This window comes from Thunnus albacares, chromosome 24 (genome assembly GCF_914725855.1).
Source record: "Thunnus albacares chromosome 24, fThuAlb1.1, whole genome shotgun sequence".
Taxonomy (NCBI): Eukaryota; Metazoa; Chordata; class Actinopteri; order Scombriformes; family Scombridae; genus Thunnus; species Thunnus albacares.
In genome coordinates, this window is record NC_058129.1 from 12,611,274 (window position 1) to 12,628,629 (window position 17,356).

The 17,356-nt window shown below is 40.0% G+C and overlaps 1 long non-coding RNA gene and 1 pseudogene across 1 annotated transcript; one reads left to right on the plus strand and one right to left on the minus strand.

Moving 5' to 3' along the window:
* Positions 1-2,146: 2,146 nt before the first annotated feature.
* LOC122976704 lies at positions 2,147-5,814 on the plus strand. Its single transcript, XR_006401022.1, has 3 exons — positions 2,147-2,225; positions 4,419-4,570; positions 5,521-5,814. It is a non-coding gene; the product is annotated as an uncharacterized LOC122976704 (long non-coding RNA).
* Positions 5,815-7,083: 1,269 nt separating this feature from the next.
* Positions 7,084-7,202, minus strand: LOC122978184 (annotated as a pseudogene).
* Positions 7,203-17,356: the final 10,154 nt, after the last annotated feature.

The following is a 17,356-nucleotide window of genomic DNA, read 5'->3' on the forward strand; positions in this document are numbered from 1 at the left end:
ACATTAAAGGATGTTTACTTGTGTTTTAGTCTGTGTTAAATTAGATGTACAACCTTTGGCAAACTGTTTTTATGCTTAACAGCCACACTGGTAATAAGAGTGTGGCTCTGATGCGTATTTGATTGCTTTACTGCATTTAAATTATTTAACCAAATTCATGAGTCACATCTTCGGAGCTCAACAGTCATTGTTGTGATGGTTTGTGCGCTGCCTCTCCCAAAAGATTACCTGTCAACACACACTTGTCAACAGTGTGTCAACGAAGCTAATTGTCTGTAATTTTCTGGAGATGTCATTTGGTTCTTTGTTCAGCCACAGTGACTGCACATGCACCCATTTCTTTTTCTATTAAAGAAAGAAGTAAACGTGGGAAGGGAGATAATATACGTTTTTATGTATTTAAATGTATTTTGTTTGTGTAATTTAATTGGCTTTTTTATCCATCCATCCATTGTCATCCTTCTTTTCATTTATTTATGGGATGAAAGATAAACATGGGAAGGTTTACACCAATGATAAGAAAGGCTAAAGTTTTCATGAACTGTGTCTACAGTGTATCTAGGATGAATCACTATTTTGTTATTAGTCAACAGACCCGTGACTTAACCATAGAAACAGGAGTGTGTTTTTGAAAAGGCCTGGTACAATTGCAGGCGCATGAATCATGCTGCGCTGCCATGCGGACTGCCCTTTGCCTACCCCTCTCTTCCGTGCCTCCTCTCCTCTCTGGCCCATCTCTCCCAGCATCCCCATCCTCTCTCCCTTCTCCTCCATCCTATGCTTAAATCTTTTGAAGCGCAGATGTGGGCTGACAGTGGTTATTTCTCATCACAGCGCGACAGTTTTATGTGTCAGAAGCGCTCAATACACATCGAATAGAAGTGTACAGGGTCGTTATGAATCCCAACACCTTGGAGTAGAAGACGGGGCCCAGCCATCTCGGGACCTGCCAATACTGTCATGTTTTATACTCGTCCCCCACTCCGAGTTTGTGTGCAGATGCATCTGTGTGTCCAAGGGAGGGTTCATGAGGTTATGGCCACAAGCTAGCCAGGCCCAGCATTCTGCCCTCTGCATAGCTGGAGGGTCAGTGTCATGGCTCTTGGCATAAATAGCACAAAAGGGCCAAAGCACAGTGTATAGAGAGAGCACGGCCTGTGTGTTTCCCGGTGATGTTTCAGCTGACTGCACGGACAGTGGTTAAGAAGCTACTTCAATGGAAAATGAAGTTTCTCATGTTTAAAAAGCAACACATTTCAAGACTTTTACTTCTCAGGTAACATGCGACTCAAATGAACTGGACAATAAAGGTTCAGCAAAACTGAAGCTCTCCTTATTGGCACTCAACTCCATATTCAGTCATCCCCCATACCTCATTTCACCTTTGATGGCCAGGACATCCCCCTTTCCTCCTCAGTCACTAATCTGGGTGGTTTGACCCTCAGCTGACTTTTGATGACCACATAAGACATCTAAACAAAAGCTCTTTCTACCATCTCGAAAACATCTCTAAACTCTACTTCTCTCTAACCCTGTCAGATGCAGAGAATCTTGTCCATGCCTTTAAATCCTCAAGACCGGACTACTGCAATGTGTTCTTCACAGGGATCCCTGGCAGGAGCCTCCAGAAGCTCCAGTACACAGAACAGCGCTGCCAGGATCCTGATGAGTGCAAAAACACGAACATATAACACCAATTCTGTTTTCATTGCACTGGCTCCCTGTCTCCTTCAGGATTGACTACAAAGTCCTGCTACTCACAGACAAATCCATCAATGGACATGGGCCTTCCTACCTACAGGAACTGATCATACCACAAACCTCCACCTGCACCCTCAGATCCTCCGGGCCCCCAGTACTAAGCTCAGCACCATGGGGGATTGAGCCTTGTGCTTTGTGCTTGTGGAACAGCCTTCCTAACCATCTGAGGGCAGTACAGACCTTAGACTCTTTTAAAAAAAAAAGGCCTAAAAACCTTAATATTCAGGAAGGCTTTTTTTAAAATCCTAACTCATATGACTATTTTATTTATTTTTCCTTATGTGAGTTTCACTATGAATGAAATGTGCAGTACAAATTAAGTGTATTATTATTATTATTTTTTACCATAGAGAATGATTCTCTCTCTCTGTTTTTCATTTGATAGGCAGCAACAGAGGATGTGCTTGCTTAATTAAGAGGCAAACACATGCATGGCAAGCCTTTATCCATGCACACATGTAAAGGTAAGCACACACACACACACTCATGCACACAGCTCTCACTCCACATTGAGCACACTCTTCCTTCCCGGTAAAAGAAACAATCCATCCGCTAAGCCGTATACCCAACGGCAGCTCACAAGTGCACTCAATGCCCCGATTCCAATTTGGAGCCGCTTCTGCACACAAAGAGACTCTGCTTATGATACATGTTGGCCTCGCTGACTGTGGAGATCTAATATCCACTTTGAGTCATCATCTGTGGAGGGTAAAACAGCAGCCGTTTTCTTTCTATTTGGCTGCAGGTACGTTGAAGTGCATTAAATTCCCATTAGGGGGCCTTAGGTCTGTGTTTTCACCCGTGGTAGCTGACTAATGGGAGAACCAGGCCGGGATGAATCCGTCATGGTTTAGCTGCACCAATGGTGGCCATAGCTTGGCCCTGGTGAATGCAGCCACAATAGGGTCTCTGCTTTGCTCAAAGACCGCTATTGATCTGTGAGTGGCTGGGAATCAGAGGAACGTGAAGGGAATCATAAGGCTGGCAGTTAACTCCCTGCCTTAGCGCCCCATAACTTCTCCCCCGCAGAGAGAAGGACCCCTGCTAGCAGCCCAGGCTCTAGCCAAGGACCCCTCTTATTGTAATGTGCTATAAGGGTCATTCTGTAATCAGAATCTGTGGATAGCCACAGTACCTGAAGGGGGCTTATGGTGTTAATTGGAGCCATTGCTTAATTTACTTGAAACCACCGCTTCACATGGCATATTTATTATCACTTATTGATGCAAGGATCCATTACAGCAGTTCACAAAACTCCCCATAAAGCCAACATTTTCACAAATACATCAAGGTAGCATTCTAGGCAAGATGGACAAAAACTGTTTGCCCTCCCGTCTTAAAACACCTGACGCCTGATTGAAGTTCCCACCCATATTGACTACAGCGCAATGTAGCACTCAACTACATTAACAATTTTGTATTGACCTCTAACTTAGAAATGACTTCTACAGTATACTGTAAGATTGTCCTCCCATGAGAGGAAATGTCAGATTTCAACATAGGAAATTGATGTTTGCTTACTAATCCTTAAATTTCATGAAATCATGTTTTAATACTCAGCAACAGCAACTTAGACCATACTTATAGCATATTAAGGCCCCTGTGAGTATGTTTTATGTAATTACAGTGTCATTCAAATTACTCTGATGGCAAATCCTACATACTGCTTAGTGGCTACCAAATTAAAATGGTACATTGTATATAAAAGCACATTTGAAGAACCAAAGGAAAGTGGTAGGAACAACAGTAAGTATTCAAATTTCATTAATATCAACTAATTTAATATTGTCAAAAAAAGCCTATACTCTCAATAATAATAATAAATAATATTAAATATTGTTTATTATTATCATACGATTATTATTATTTTACAAATTTTTCACTTGGGATGTGCTTTAATCATCAAGCAAGCAAGTTAGTTTGGCAGCAAAGGGGACAGGCAACATGTAACAGGTAAATCTCATTTTCTTTAAGTAAACAGTGACCAGCCGGAAATTAAATGTTTCCCCCACAAAGCTAAGCAGCATGAAGAGTAAAAAGTCCCATAAAAATGACTGATTATACAGAAATAAACTGCCCATCATTTGACAGAACAGGCTTCCTTTTTGTTTATGTAAAATCCAAACCCTCCCTGAATCCATTTTTAGAACATTCTAATGTGTTTTTATTCAGCTGCAAAAGCTTCAAAAACTGATACATATATTATTTAAAAATAGGTATTTCATTTGCTAATCACTTGTTTTCACCTACCAAATATCATTATGTGCTGAGGAGTAGCAGCGCTGCAAGAGCCCAACTCTGTGGGAGGTTTTCTGTCTTTATGAGCACCAACTCACCCAATTATGCATTTTTCAAGCAGGCTGACCAAACACATATCACAGCATGAGAAAACAGTGATGTTACAGCAACACAGAACTACTCATTAACGGAGCATCTCACAACAGCCTGCTTACCCCACTCTGTCTTTCTTTCTTTCTTTTTTTTTTTTTTTTTAATTCACATCATGTGTCTCACTTTGTGCTATTCTTGCTTAGCACGTTCATGTCCAACTTGACCCCTTCATTAATAATGAGCGAGGATAAGGTGTGGCCCTGTCTTTCACGTGCTGCTGTCTGCGTGTGTGTGTGTGTGTTCCTAACTGGTTTCTTGAAATGCAGAAATAGGTCCCCAGGATGTCCATCGACTCAAACAGAAAATGGAGGTCTGGCACAGTCAGGAAAACATGTAAAAGGGTCAGAATAAGCTTCACATTCGACAAAGTGTTCTTTTAAAGAGGCTCACAATTGTGCAAAAAGAACATTATCAAAAGGTAACAGGTGAAAAAAAGACTTACATTACATTAGGAATAATAATAATTTCCTGCTAGGTGTAGCTTCATATTTACTGTACATATGTAAGAGTGGTATATCAATTTCCTCATCTAATTCTCAGCAAGGAGCATATTTTCTAAAATGTCAAGACTATTGCTTTAAAATGTAATGAATTTAAAGTTGTGAACACAACACTGTCATCTCATCACCTTTCCAGTTGCTATGTTGAACTTGTTAGCAAACAGTTGCTTATTTACACATCCAGCAGTTACAGAGCGACATAATCATTCATTTAGAGTCGTGTTTCTGTCCACCTGGTGAATGTTAGTCTGTAACTCTCCATTAGCTCTGTCTGTACCAACTCCTGAGGGAAATATCTGGCTCTTTATCTGCTAAATGCTCCACTATGTTCACCAGGTAGTTGTTGTGTCTGTTTGTCATTTGGTGCTGAGCAGGTAGTGTATAGTGGGTTTTTAAAACCTTTTCTCTGAAAACAGCTGCCTCTTTAGGCTGAAAACGATGCTGTGCGAGTGAACAAAAACATTAAAGTTGCAGCTGGACAGCTAAACAATGAGCTGAAAATCACTATAAAGCTCCATAAAGCCGAGGAGAGCTGCAGAGTCAAATGATAATTCTCTGCAGGTTCTCTAACATTACACATTGTCATTTGATACAGTGTTATATTAAAAGATGTGATTATAGCTGCTATATCCAATCCTATATAGTCGTGTAAAGACCAAACACTGAAAACTGAAATCAGAAGTTTAGCCAGTTTGAGTCTATCAACTCTAACAGCTGATCATTTCTAATTTTAGTATCAACTTGTGTCATTAGGGATTATGTGGCTAAATACTGTACATACAAAGAACATTTTAAGTTTGCAGAGTATGATCACCAAGGGGATTATAGCCCACACTCAACCGTCTCTCTACTCGTTTCTTTTGTCCAGACATAGCAGTTGGATATCCCTCCTCCCATGTTTGAACACAGCCAGTGAAGTGGCGGTGAGAGAGATGCATACTGATACAAAGGCAACTCGACCTCGAGGAGCCTTATCTCTGCTGTCAGCCGGAGCCATTGTCCAAGGATATACTTCACTGAGAGGCAGCATGTGTGACGTACTGTATATATCACAAAAAAGCTCTGCAAACACAGGCAAAGATTCATGCTTCCCAAAAAATATTCAGGTGGAAAAATTTTCACCTTCTTGCAGAAGACGCTGATTAAAAGTCTTTGTTCCAAAGATTGTTACTTAGTTTGTTCAATGGGTTTTTCACGTTGTCCACTCGCATATTTCGGAAGGGATTCGGGCTTGAATATGTATGGATGTATTTGTGAAGTTTCCATTTCAACTACAGAACAAGAAAAATAAGTGAAATCCTGCTACTATTGTTTGTTAACATAGCTTACCGAGCTGCCTGAAGTCTGTTGAGGAGCAGCTTCGGGGAGCTAACCAATCAGAACAGAGTGAGCTCATTGGGAGAGGGGCCTTAAAAAGACAGGGGCTAAAACGGCCTGTTTCAGACAGAGGCTGAACTGAGGGACTACATTAAAGGTATAAGATAAATGAGGAGTTTTTTGAACATGCAAAGATATTCCAGCCCCAGAATATAAATGTGCATGTGCATGATATGTGCCCTTTAAGAGGTTTGAGAATGAAGTGAGCTGTAGTCATGAAATGTATCATTAAGTTTGACTGATAGAAACTTAGAAAGTTTTTTTCAACAAATTGCCCATACACAGAGCAGCACCAGCCTGTCAAAATTCATAGATCTCATGCGAGTACTCACTGTCAGCAGTTAGCCTTCTCTCTTCTTTCTAATTGCTTTTACTTTCCTTTCTGGGGTTTCATGGAATCATTTTCAGCAATCAAATCAAACCAATTTCTACTTGGTTGGAAAGGGGGGTGTCAGAGAAGCATAATAACAACTATTAACAATAACAATGATAATAAATAATAGCCAGAGACCTTCCACTATGCCATTATCCCTCGGACCCTGGAGTTTCCTCTAAGACAAGAGAGAAGAAGCCAAGTTAGTAACATGCATTTATGGTACATGGATGCATACTAATGGAGAGGAGGAGGACGAGAGAGGAGCTCAGTGCATCATGGGAAGTCGTCCGGAAGTCTAGGCCTATACCAGCATAACTAAGGGCTGGTCCAAAGCAAGCCTGGCTGGCCCCAACTATAAGCTTTATCAAAAAGGAAAGTTTTAAGCCTACTATTAAACGTAAAGAGGGTGTCTGCCCCCCCGGACCGAATCTGGAAGATGGTTCCACAGGAGACACATTCATTCTTCTTTTGGAGACTGTAGGAACCACAGGTAAGTCTGCATTCTGGGAGCGCAGTGTTCCAGTGGGGTAATAGGGTACTATGAGCTCTTTAAGATATGACGGTCCCTGACCATTAAGGGCTTTGTAGGTGAGGAGAGGGATTTTAAAAATTCTACTCTGGATTTTACAGGAAGCCAATGTAGCGAAGCTTAAATGGGAGAAATATGATCTCTATCTAAGCTTCCAGCACTTGGTATTCCCAGGCGATCTCCAATCCAAGTACTAACCAGGCCCGACCCTGCTTAGCTTTCGAGATCAGATGAGATCTTGCATGCTCAGGGTGGTATGGCCGCAAGGTATTAAGTGTATTTTCCTTGTATGTGTTCACATGTTTGGTCAATAAAGCTGATTCTGATAGAACACAAGGTTGTAGCCCTAACAGCAGACAATGCTTCATATATGGATGTTGCTGCAAAGAAGCTACAAATTCTAAAACATGGATGCTTCACACACATCGTCAACCCAGCAGCACAGAAGATCTAAACAATCAGCACAGTTTCAAGGTGGGCACCAAGATTAGTGTCACCAATTCAGTATCTGACCAAATGTGAAATATGGTCACAACAGATCAGTGGCCAAAACAGTGTTTTTGCGGAACATTATGATGTCACAGTGAAGCTGACCTTTGACCTTTTGGATATAAAATGTCATCACTTCATCATTTTATCCTATAAGAAATTTATGTGAAACTTTGTCATAATTAGCATATGAATTCTTGAGTTATGACCAAAAACGTGTTTTGTGAGGTCACAGCGACCTTGATCTTTCTATTCTAACCAGTTCATCCTTGAGTCCAAGTGGATATTTGTGCCAAATTTGAAGAAATTCCCTCAAGGCGCTCCTGAGATATCACATTCATATGGACGTACATACGGATGTACAGGTGAATGGACAGACAACCCGAAAACATAATGCTGTCGCCGGCACGGAGGCATAAAAAGGAAAGTATTTGCCAGGAAAGACAAAAAAACTCAGATTGTTGCCAAAGAGGAACATACATTTTTAAAGATTTCTCTGGTGTAATCTGGAACAAGTTGCTGCCAGCACAAACACACAGCAAGACAAATAAAGAAGTAAAAATAACAAATATCTGCAGGTCTTTCTCAAGGTCTAATTTCCTTTTGGAGAGCACTGGCCCAGGCTAGATTGACCCTAATCATGGTCATTGTAGCTATCATGGACCCCACTTTCTTAATCAAGGCCATTTTAGGACATTTCCCCCCCAAAATTTAAAAGACTTTACTTTTTCTTCTTTCAAAAACTTTTTTCTTATGAGGCTCAGAGAGGCTTCACTAACTTAAACCCACTATGCTTTAGAGCTCAACAATAAAGTCCAGCACCGCAGAACCACCTTCCACCAGACCTGCTCCCAGACGATACTCAATTCAATTTAAACACTGCAATATTTCCCAAACTCAACACTATCATCCTTACAGATGTTTTGAAAGCAGAAATTGTTGGACTCAAAGAGGCTACAAATGCTGCATTCACACATTTTAGACACACATCTGAAATTATCTCATAAGTTTTAATAGCAAAAAATCTGCATGGACTCAAACTGGTAATTCCAATTTGAAGGGCATTTATACAAAAATCACCTACATCTACAGTCAATGATATCATGGAGAAAGCTCAGGCATAACAATGGAAAGAAAATTAAATAACTGACTCAACTGGTATGTGAGGAGATATCTCAATACTGCCAGATTGTGAGTGTGTGTCCATAAGTATGTGGACATGCAAATATTATAACCACACGTGACTAGCGTGATGTTTGCTAATTCCAAAACCATTTTTATGCACCTATAACAAGCTCCACACCCCGCGACAAGTCAATATCTTCCACACCAACTTTGGAAAACCATTTCTCTATGGACTTCACTTTGTGTGTTTGGGTAATTGTCAAGTTGAAACAGCAGAGAGTCTTCTGCAAACTGTTGCTGATTGTTGTTGATTTCGGGGCCTAGTAAAAACAGCCCTTTATCAAAAGCTCACAAAAGTATGTGGACAAATACTTTTGGCCATACAGTATATCAGAAATCTCTGTGGAAACTTTTTTTTTTTTTTTATCTTTGTGGTGTTTAAGAGGCTCAGTTTTTGTTAAGTTTGTGTGATGAACAGTGGTGGCCAAATTACACGGCCTACTTGTTGCTGAATAAAGTTATCACATTACTGCCTCACATTTAGGCAATAGCAGTATTGTTGCATTAGGATATATTATACATAATAGAACTAGATTACATGGTGTTTTTGTTATTTTGTTCACCCTTAAAATGTGTTCCTCATATTTTCTTGTGCAGTTGCACCTGCAAAGACAAGAAAACAAGAAGGAAAGTATCCATGCAAGCACTGAATACCTATAGTTACACACACACACACATACATAGCCCACCACCACCCACCTCCCACCTCCCACACATACAGTGAATAAAAAAGAAAATCAGCCACTCGTCTACCTGAGCATGCCAGGGCACGAAATTACTTTTTCTTTTAGGGATGAAACTCAATGCGAAGCACATTGACAATGGCTGTCATCTTCTGTTGAATTAAAGTGATTTAAAATGACCCCCACCCCTGGTCACCCCCCCCCCCCCCCCTCCGAGATAGAAACACCATTCCTTCATCACTTCCGTAAAAATCGCTAAAGACTTCATTGTGTTTCCATGACAATCAATGAACAGGGGTATCAGCTGTCTGTAATTTTGTCTCATGTATCCAGTCCATCTCTTTTGTGTATCTACATTCTTTTCAAAGGGATGTTAATGGGACTTGTAATTGTACGTTTGGCAGTTATCATAACAAGACCGCTCTCATTGTGTGCATTCATCTGTGAAGAGCAACGCAATTAGGTGCATTAAAAGCAAAAAAAAAAAAAAAAAAAAAAAGCTCTTGTGTTAATGATCTAAATGCATATCCCTAGAAGAAAAATAATATTTGACATATTTGGGCAAAATTCCAAATTAGCAAAATTAGCCAAAAATCAGATAAAAGCGTACTGAAAGGGTTTGTAAGATTCGCATTATATTGAAAGACTGTGTTCTTTTCAGTGTTGATTGTAAAATTACTTTCACTTTCTGTCCTCTGCTCCAAAAATATTTTCACTTACATGCTGATTTCAAGTACTCACTACGCACTCAGTGAATTTTCATTTATTTCTTCCACCCCAAAATAATTTCTCTCAGAAAGACAGGAAGGTACTGCTGTGTCTTTTTGTTCTTTCTTTCTGATGGGCCTCCCTCTCTATGATTGCACTCAATAATGGCTGGTTAGCGGGCAGGCTTTGGGCCCACAGTGGGTCAGTGATTATCACATCTCACGCTGGGTCTGCTGATGGAGGGAGAAAGCCCTCCTCTCCCAACCCCCCTCACCTTGCTCGCCCTCAGCCTACCACCCCGCTCTGCCCGCCCCACCGTAATCCCAACTGCGGCTCCACACTGATTATCCCACGCTGAGTCACCGGCGGCGGGGACACCATCCCGTTGGCTGCGGCCTCGGCGTCAGGTGGAGAGGACAGCGTGAAGAATAGCTCTACCTGGTTACGTTTTTGTGCTCGTGTTGAGTGTTTTGAAGCGGGGGTGTGCTTCTGAAGCTCTGTCCCTGATTACACTCCAATATGGCTTCCATGTCGGGAAAGTAGTTTGGTTTGGCTTGCAGACACGGCTTCACATGGGAAAGAGAGAGACTGAAATAGAGATATGGTGTTCAGCAGATGCACCAATCAGAGAAAGGTTAAAGGAGATGTGCGTGATGTTTGTAGTGGGCACAAGGAGGCACAATTCAGAAAATGGCAAATTGGAGCCTAAAGTGGGCTCCACATGAAGTACGGCAAATTGTAGGCAGAACATTTTTTATCTAATTCAAGCACTGACTGCAAATAATGCCCTCAGCAGGAGCCTTTTTATGGCAATTCAAAGCATGAACCTACTCTTTATACAGTCAAATATTAGAGATATAATCAAATATGCGGGTGAAAATTAAAGCCTCATTACATTTCATTCCACAAAAAGTGAGAAACAAGTATTTAAATTATTAACTTGCTCTTATTAATAGCAGAATGATGGCTGGGAGTGTTTGCCCACAATTCACTCACTTCATTGCTTTTCTGCTTTTTTGAGCTGATGAATATTTTAGGGCATGAATAGGGTTTTAATTACACATAACAATCTAGTTTTTGGAGTGAAAGGCAAGTGAGGTAAATGGAAAATGTGCGTATGAACCAGAGACAAGGCTCAAAGTGCCCTACACAGCACTTACCTGTTAAGCCTTTGACATGCAATATCTTTGTGTCTGTTGTCAATGACATTAGTGTGCTCATTGTCTCAGTGGCTGTATACTCTCATTTCATAACATTGTATTGCAAATATAACTACATAGAAGCTCTACAGTTCCCTATTTACACCTAGTTAACCATCAATCCATCCCCCTACACATCCATTCCCCTCTTTCATTCAGTTTAGTGCCTCCTCAGGTACCTCCTCAACATCATGAAAGGATGTTGATATTCTATTTTGTTCTTATTGTTAACAAATCCCATAAAAAGGGCCAAAATTAACAAGTGTTGTGTGTGTGTATCCAAAGCCTGATACAGCTTATTCCTCTGTGCCAGAGGGCTCCGTGGTTGTGTAAAATTAAAAACACATCATTGATATGTTTCTTCATTACGATGAACACAGCCATTGGAGTTTAATTTAAATAAATCCCTCATACATCGTCCTGTGCTGTAAATACTCACTCGCGCACTACATGTGTATTATTCTGCAGCTGAAAATAGTCCCAATGAGTGCGCAATTCTCTCCTGTTTGAATAATGTTTGCTAAAAGCTTCAGTGCCCAGCTGTTTCAGAAAATTACCTAGACTTTCTTAAAAATGAGTCTATTTATTTGTGAGACATTTTTAAAGATTTATGTTGTGGCGGGGTCCTTGCTAATGTTATTTCCAGTGAAGTCATTTATTCATCACAGATATTCTGTTAATGTTTTGTGGTCATTCAAGAAAGTATTTATAGTACTGAATGACTTCATTTGTACTTTGCACTTTCTCATCCTTATCTTTTTGTCCCCACTATGACCACAACAGAAATAAACCTCCAGGTTACATTGTGTCATAATTAAGTCTAAAATTCAACCAGCATAAAACGACCTATAGTTACGTTTACGCCATCTAGCGGCAGGAGAAATGCACTCCAGAACGACCCATAGGACCGTAATATGCCACTTTCCAAAACTGTCACAAATCACGGTTTGACTTAAAATGATCACTTGGTGGTTTATACTGCCTTGTTGTCATGGCAACGCTAAACACCACAAGATTATGTTTAAAAAAAAAAAAGTCCTGACTTGCAGTTGGAAACATGACACTTGCGGTTGGAAGTGAACAGTGGTCTCCTGCAGCAAAGTCCCCATTTGCCATAATATAAATAAAAATAAATAATATAAATACATTTGCCATCTAACTATCTAGCCATCCACCCACACTGCCTCCTCCTAATAAGGCAAAATCATCTTATCAAGTCCTCTTATATTGACGTCATCTGAACTGCGTTCTCTCATCACTCGCTGCTAGATGGCGCTAACGTAACTATAGGTCGTTTTTGCCGGCCTGAATTTTAGATCTATACCATTGTTTTTCTTGTGAGGATGGGCTGTGTTTTTCTATTTAAATTGAGGCAATACCAAACTGTCCACACTATTAAAGATGCAGAAAGCAACATCACACTTTGCAAGAATAACTAGAGACAGTGTGCTCACTCTGCCTCTTAGGAGACAATTCTTACAGTGCTCTCAAGTTTCTCTTCCTGTGGGGTAAGAAGAGTAAATGCGAGAATTTAATTTGGGCAAATAAATCTGCAACCTTTGGCTGACAAAATGCCTGTCCCTAAATACAGCTCTTATCTAGTGCAGCTGAAGAGAAAAGGACAAAAGAAAAAACAAAATAAAGTGAGTTAATTCAGTCAGCCAGACCCACAGGCTGCGGGCTTCTCCCTGTGGCTGTGACACCAGTATTAGGCAGACAGAGTGGAGGCTTGCCGCCCCACTGGGCCCATATGACAGGGCTCTAACTCCTCTATCCCATTCCAGGCAGGCCCTACTGTTAGGCAGCCTAATTGAATCCCAGCACTGAGAGCACAAGGCCCTATACATTAGAGTTTTGTCAGCAAGGCCTGGGATAGTGGCTGAGCTGCTTCACTGCTTCATAATAGGGCTGTTACCTATACCGGCCACATACAGTATAGATGTGTGTGCATGCATGTGTGGAAGTGCACGTTTGTTCGCACACAAGCATGAAAAAGACTTATGAATGCCCACACATGAGCTTCAGTGAAAAATATGCTTACACATGGACACACACACACACACACACACCATTTTCATCTCCTTTTATTCCATCTTCAACAGTCATTTTTTCTCTCTCCATCCACTCTATTCCATCTCGTCTCTATTTCACCTTATTGCTCCCTCTCACTGCGTGGATCCACGCTGTTCTTTGCCACACGCACACACACACACACACGCAGAGCAAGGCATAGTTTTGATTCTGCTGAAAGGGTTACGTCTTATTTTCTTCTCTATTACACTTTTCAAAGGCAGGTCCAATCATTGTTGCTTAGGCGTAGACGCCTGCGGGTGATTTCACTTCAAAACCCGTGGAAGTGGCATTTTCCAGACTCGCACCGAGGGGTCTGAGGGGTATTTTAGAGTGCAGAGGCATGTATTTAAATTAGACATGGCTTTTAATTATTTTGTCGCAGTGTAATTTCCTTGCTGAGGGCAGTCAATTCCTTGCTGAGGTTGCATTTCCATAATTCCCCAGCATCTCCAAGACGGCACAGTTTCAAAGTCCTCCGATGATTCGTCGCATATATTAATTGAAACTGAAATGTCAGCTTTAAAAGGTCCCACCTGTGTTCCCTTGAGATGTAAACCACAGCATCCCCCTATTCATATTAACTGTAAATCCAAATAACGTTAAATCATAAACATCCAATAAACATAAAAGCAGGTGAAAACCAAGCTGGATTTGAGGAAATCTTGCCAAGACTGGTGAACCATCAAGATGTAAAGAGGTCAGCCAGTGGTTAAGTAATGCGCAGTGACTTTACTATTGTGTTCTCTTCAAGGAGGTGTAGCCTAGAGGTATTTCCTACCTCCTGTCCTCTGGGGGCTAAAGAGAAGCATGTGTTCATTGTAGGAATCTGAATAGGGAAGGTAGAAGCCCCAGGGTCCTCCTTAATCCTCCTCCATTGATTTCAGATGCTCTTCTACTTATCTCTCCTCCCCAGTTAAGGAAAAGACATTATTAGCCATGCTCACAAGCAATGACTCCAAATTAAGACAGCTTCAAAAATAAATAAATAAATGGAAGCTGGTCAGAAAAAGTCGATGGTGCTCGGTGAGTTTCTCAAGTGAAGGTTGGTGGCTTACACGATTTTACAGGAAAAGGAGAAAAAATCTTGACATAACATGAGGACTACCATTGGTCCTGAGCATGAGCAATTTAAGGCAGTTAAAGTTTCTGGCTGGTTAAATCAAGCACCCCCCTCCAGTGGCTCAAATGTAGGACATCCATTTTCAGAGCAATATATTTTTTGGCCCAGTTTGAGCCTTTACCTCATCATTTTCTGTGAATCACAGGCCCGGCCAAGCGTGCTGGCAGTAAACTACACCTTTAAAATGGAGGAGAAAGAGCCAGCGAGATGTTGGCTAATGGGGCATGTGCATAAGTAGAAGGTAAAAATGACAACAAAGAAAGGCGCTGACTTTCAGTTGCAAGACATCTTTTGAAAAAGAAATGGAATAGATTTAATAATAACATGCTGGAAGATGTTCACTAAACAATTTCTGGACTGAAAGATATATTTTCCTCTACCGATACAAAGCTTAAATTAGACCTATATAAGTATATAGTATATAAGTATACACTTACATTTCTGAATGCATTTTGCTTCATACTAGAGCTGCTGATTCTGTCTCTTCTGTCTCAATGGATTCAATTCATTGTAAAAAAAAAAAAAGGCTCAAAGATCAGACTTGCTGAGGGCTGGAACTGTAGGAACTAATTAACTAACTGAGGAATATGTTGACAAAAGAGGTTCAGGGAAGATGAGCACAGTGAAAAAAAGTTAATTACAGTGCTTCCTCAGAAAACAAATACCACAATGCATATATGAACTATTGATTGTTCCAGACTTTTTTTGAGTCGTGACCCCTCGTTACTGGTTGTATACAAAGACTGATTTTTTATCCTTCTGTTACATGAATACTTTTCAGAAAAATAAAATTACATTTAAAAATTAAATTACAATCCAAACTCATTTTCTGCAAATGCTATTTAATTATACAATGATCTTTTTAAAGATGACAAGGATCATGCTGTCCACTTGAAAACAACTTCATAAACTGCCTTAAAGTTGTATAAAAAGATTAATTTCAGTTCCTCTTTGGTTTCAGTAAGACAAAAGACTCGCTTATTCATGCAGTAGTGAGCCTTACTGAGCAACTATGTTTGAATAATATTAACTAAACATCTATCAATAGCACACACAGTATGCTCTTCTGTCTGTGTTGTACCTTCTGGACCTGATCTGGTCTTGAATTTTGTGTGATTTTAACAGTAAGACTCAAGCATCAAACAGCAGACTTAAACAGAGTCAGTGTGAACAGTTTCCACTCACTCATCATTCTGCTGACAAAAGGGAATATCTGCTAATGCCTTTCCCCTCCACAGTCTACCAATCTATTGCAGAGTGTATAGGGATGTGTGTTGAAACAGATCAATTTGGCTGAGAGATTTCACCTTCTGATTGGATCCAATAGACTGCACAGACTTTGAGCTGCATTTTAATGCGAGTCCGTTTTGACTGTCGTCAGTTGTGCTCTCACTGTGGTAGCTTGGTTCATGAGCAGAAGGTAATCAACCAAATAATGGATTTCCTAAGGCAAAGAGAGACTTTAAGAGATCTGTATGTTTTAAGTCTAGCTATAGTCTGCCTTTTTTCCACATGATATCCCTGCTGCATTCACTAACTCCTAACCCAGAATCAACCTTTTACAAAGATTTAAGAAGATGATAAGAACTAAAAAAAAGAAAGAAAGAAAAAGAGAAGAAATCTGTGTGAAATAGCATCAATGCAGCAACAGTAACAGGATATGAAAGTCATAAATATAAACATGACAGAATACACCTGAATGAGGCTATGTAAATATACTTTGAAAAGCTCAAGAGATGTTTAAGAAAGAATATTTGGTAAATAAATGGTTTAAAAATACATCTGTATGCTGGAAATCTGCAAAAATCCTTACCATTTTTACAGACATCTTTTGTTGACTGAGTAATATGACTAGAGGAGGTGATGTAAAAGTTTTTTTCAGTAGGTGGATACAAGTTAAATCACCATTAATAATGCCATTTTATTAATGGTTATAGAGAGTAGCTAAATTAATTTCCATGAAAATGATTTTTGATTCTTGGATGAATTCCAACGCCTACAGATGAGATGTTTGATTAACTTAATGGAATAATGCAGCACTACTGGCTTGTATGGGAGCCCATTAATGTCAGGAAAAGGAAAAAAAAGATATTAAGTAAACATTTAAAGGGGCACTCCAACAATTTGGTATTGTACTTTTGTTAAGTTGTGGGACTCTACATTACACGTTACATTTCCTATAATCAACCCTGTCTCCTAATGTGTTATTCTAGAAACATAATGCTGGCTGAATTACATTTTCTCTCAACATAATGAGAAAATGTTGTTAATTAACATATTTGGCAAGTTGAAAAAATGTTTAGAGACAACATACCTAATTGTTTTTTTCTTTCCATCAAAATATCTGATCTTGCAGTACAATTATCTTATAGAATTATCACCATTCTGACAATGTCAACAAAAAATTAACATGTATAAGCTTCGTAAATGTAGAATTTATGGCAGAGCTGTTGTATTGGATTGCATTAGATTGCACAGGTGTTCCTAATGAAGTGGCTGGTGAGTGTATGTATTGCATAATGCAAGACTCTAGCCTACACAGCAATTTATACAAGCTATGTTATTCTTTTCATTTTGTTCATGTACTGTAATGCCAACCTTCAATATGGAAGATACAATTTTTTTACTCTATTTTTTGCTTTCCTCCATTATTTTTTTCACTGACTTCCCTGCATGGCCACCAGCCTCACTGTGATAGCCACAATCAAGCTCCCTAATAGAAATTCCAACAACAAATGGTCCAGACCCCCCGAATACCCCAAAGATAAGTGAAAAGAGAAGAAGATAGAGACAGAGAAAGTCAGTGAAAGTCAGTTGTAGAGAGAGAACTGGTGTCTCGGCAGGCTCCCACAGGAGGATATGAGGAAGGTGAAGAGCCACTCTGATCATGTTTAATTCCCTTTTTTATTGGCGCTGCCACTGAAGGAAGCCATTGTCACACACAGGCTGAGAATCATCACATGGG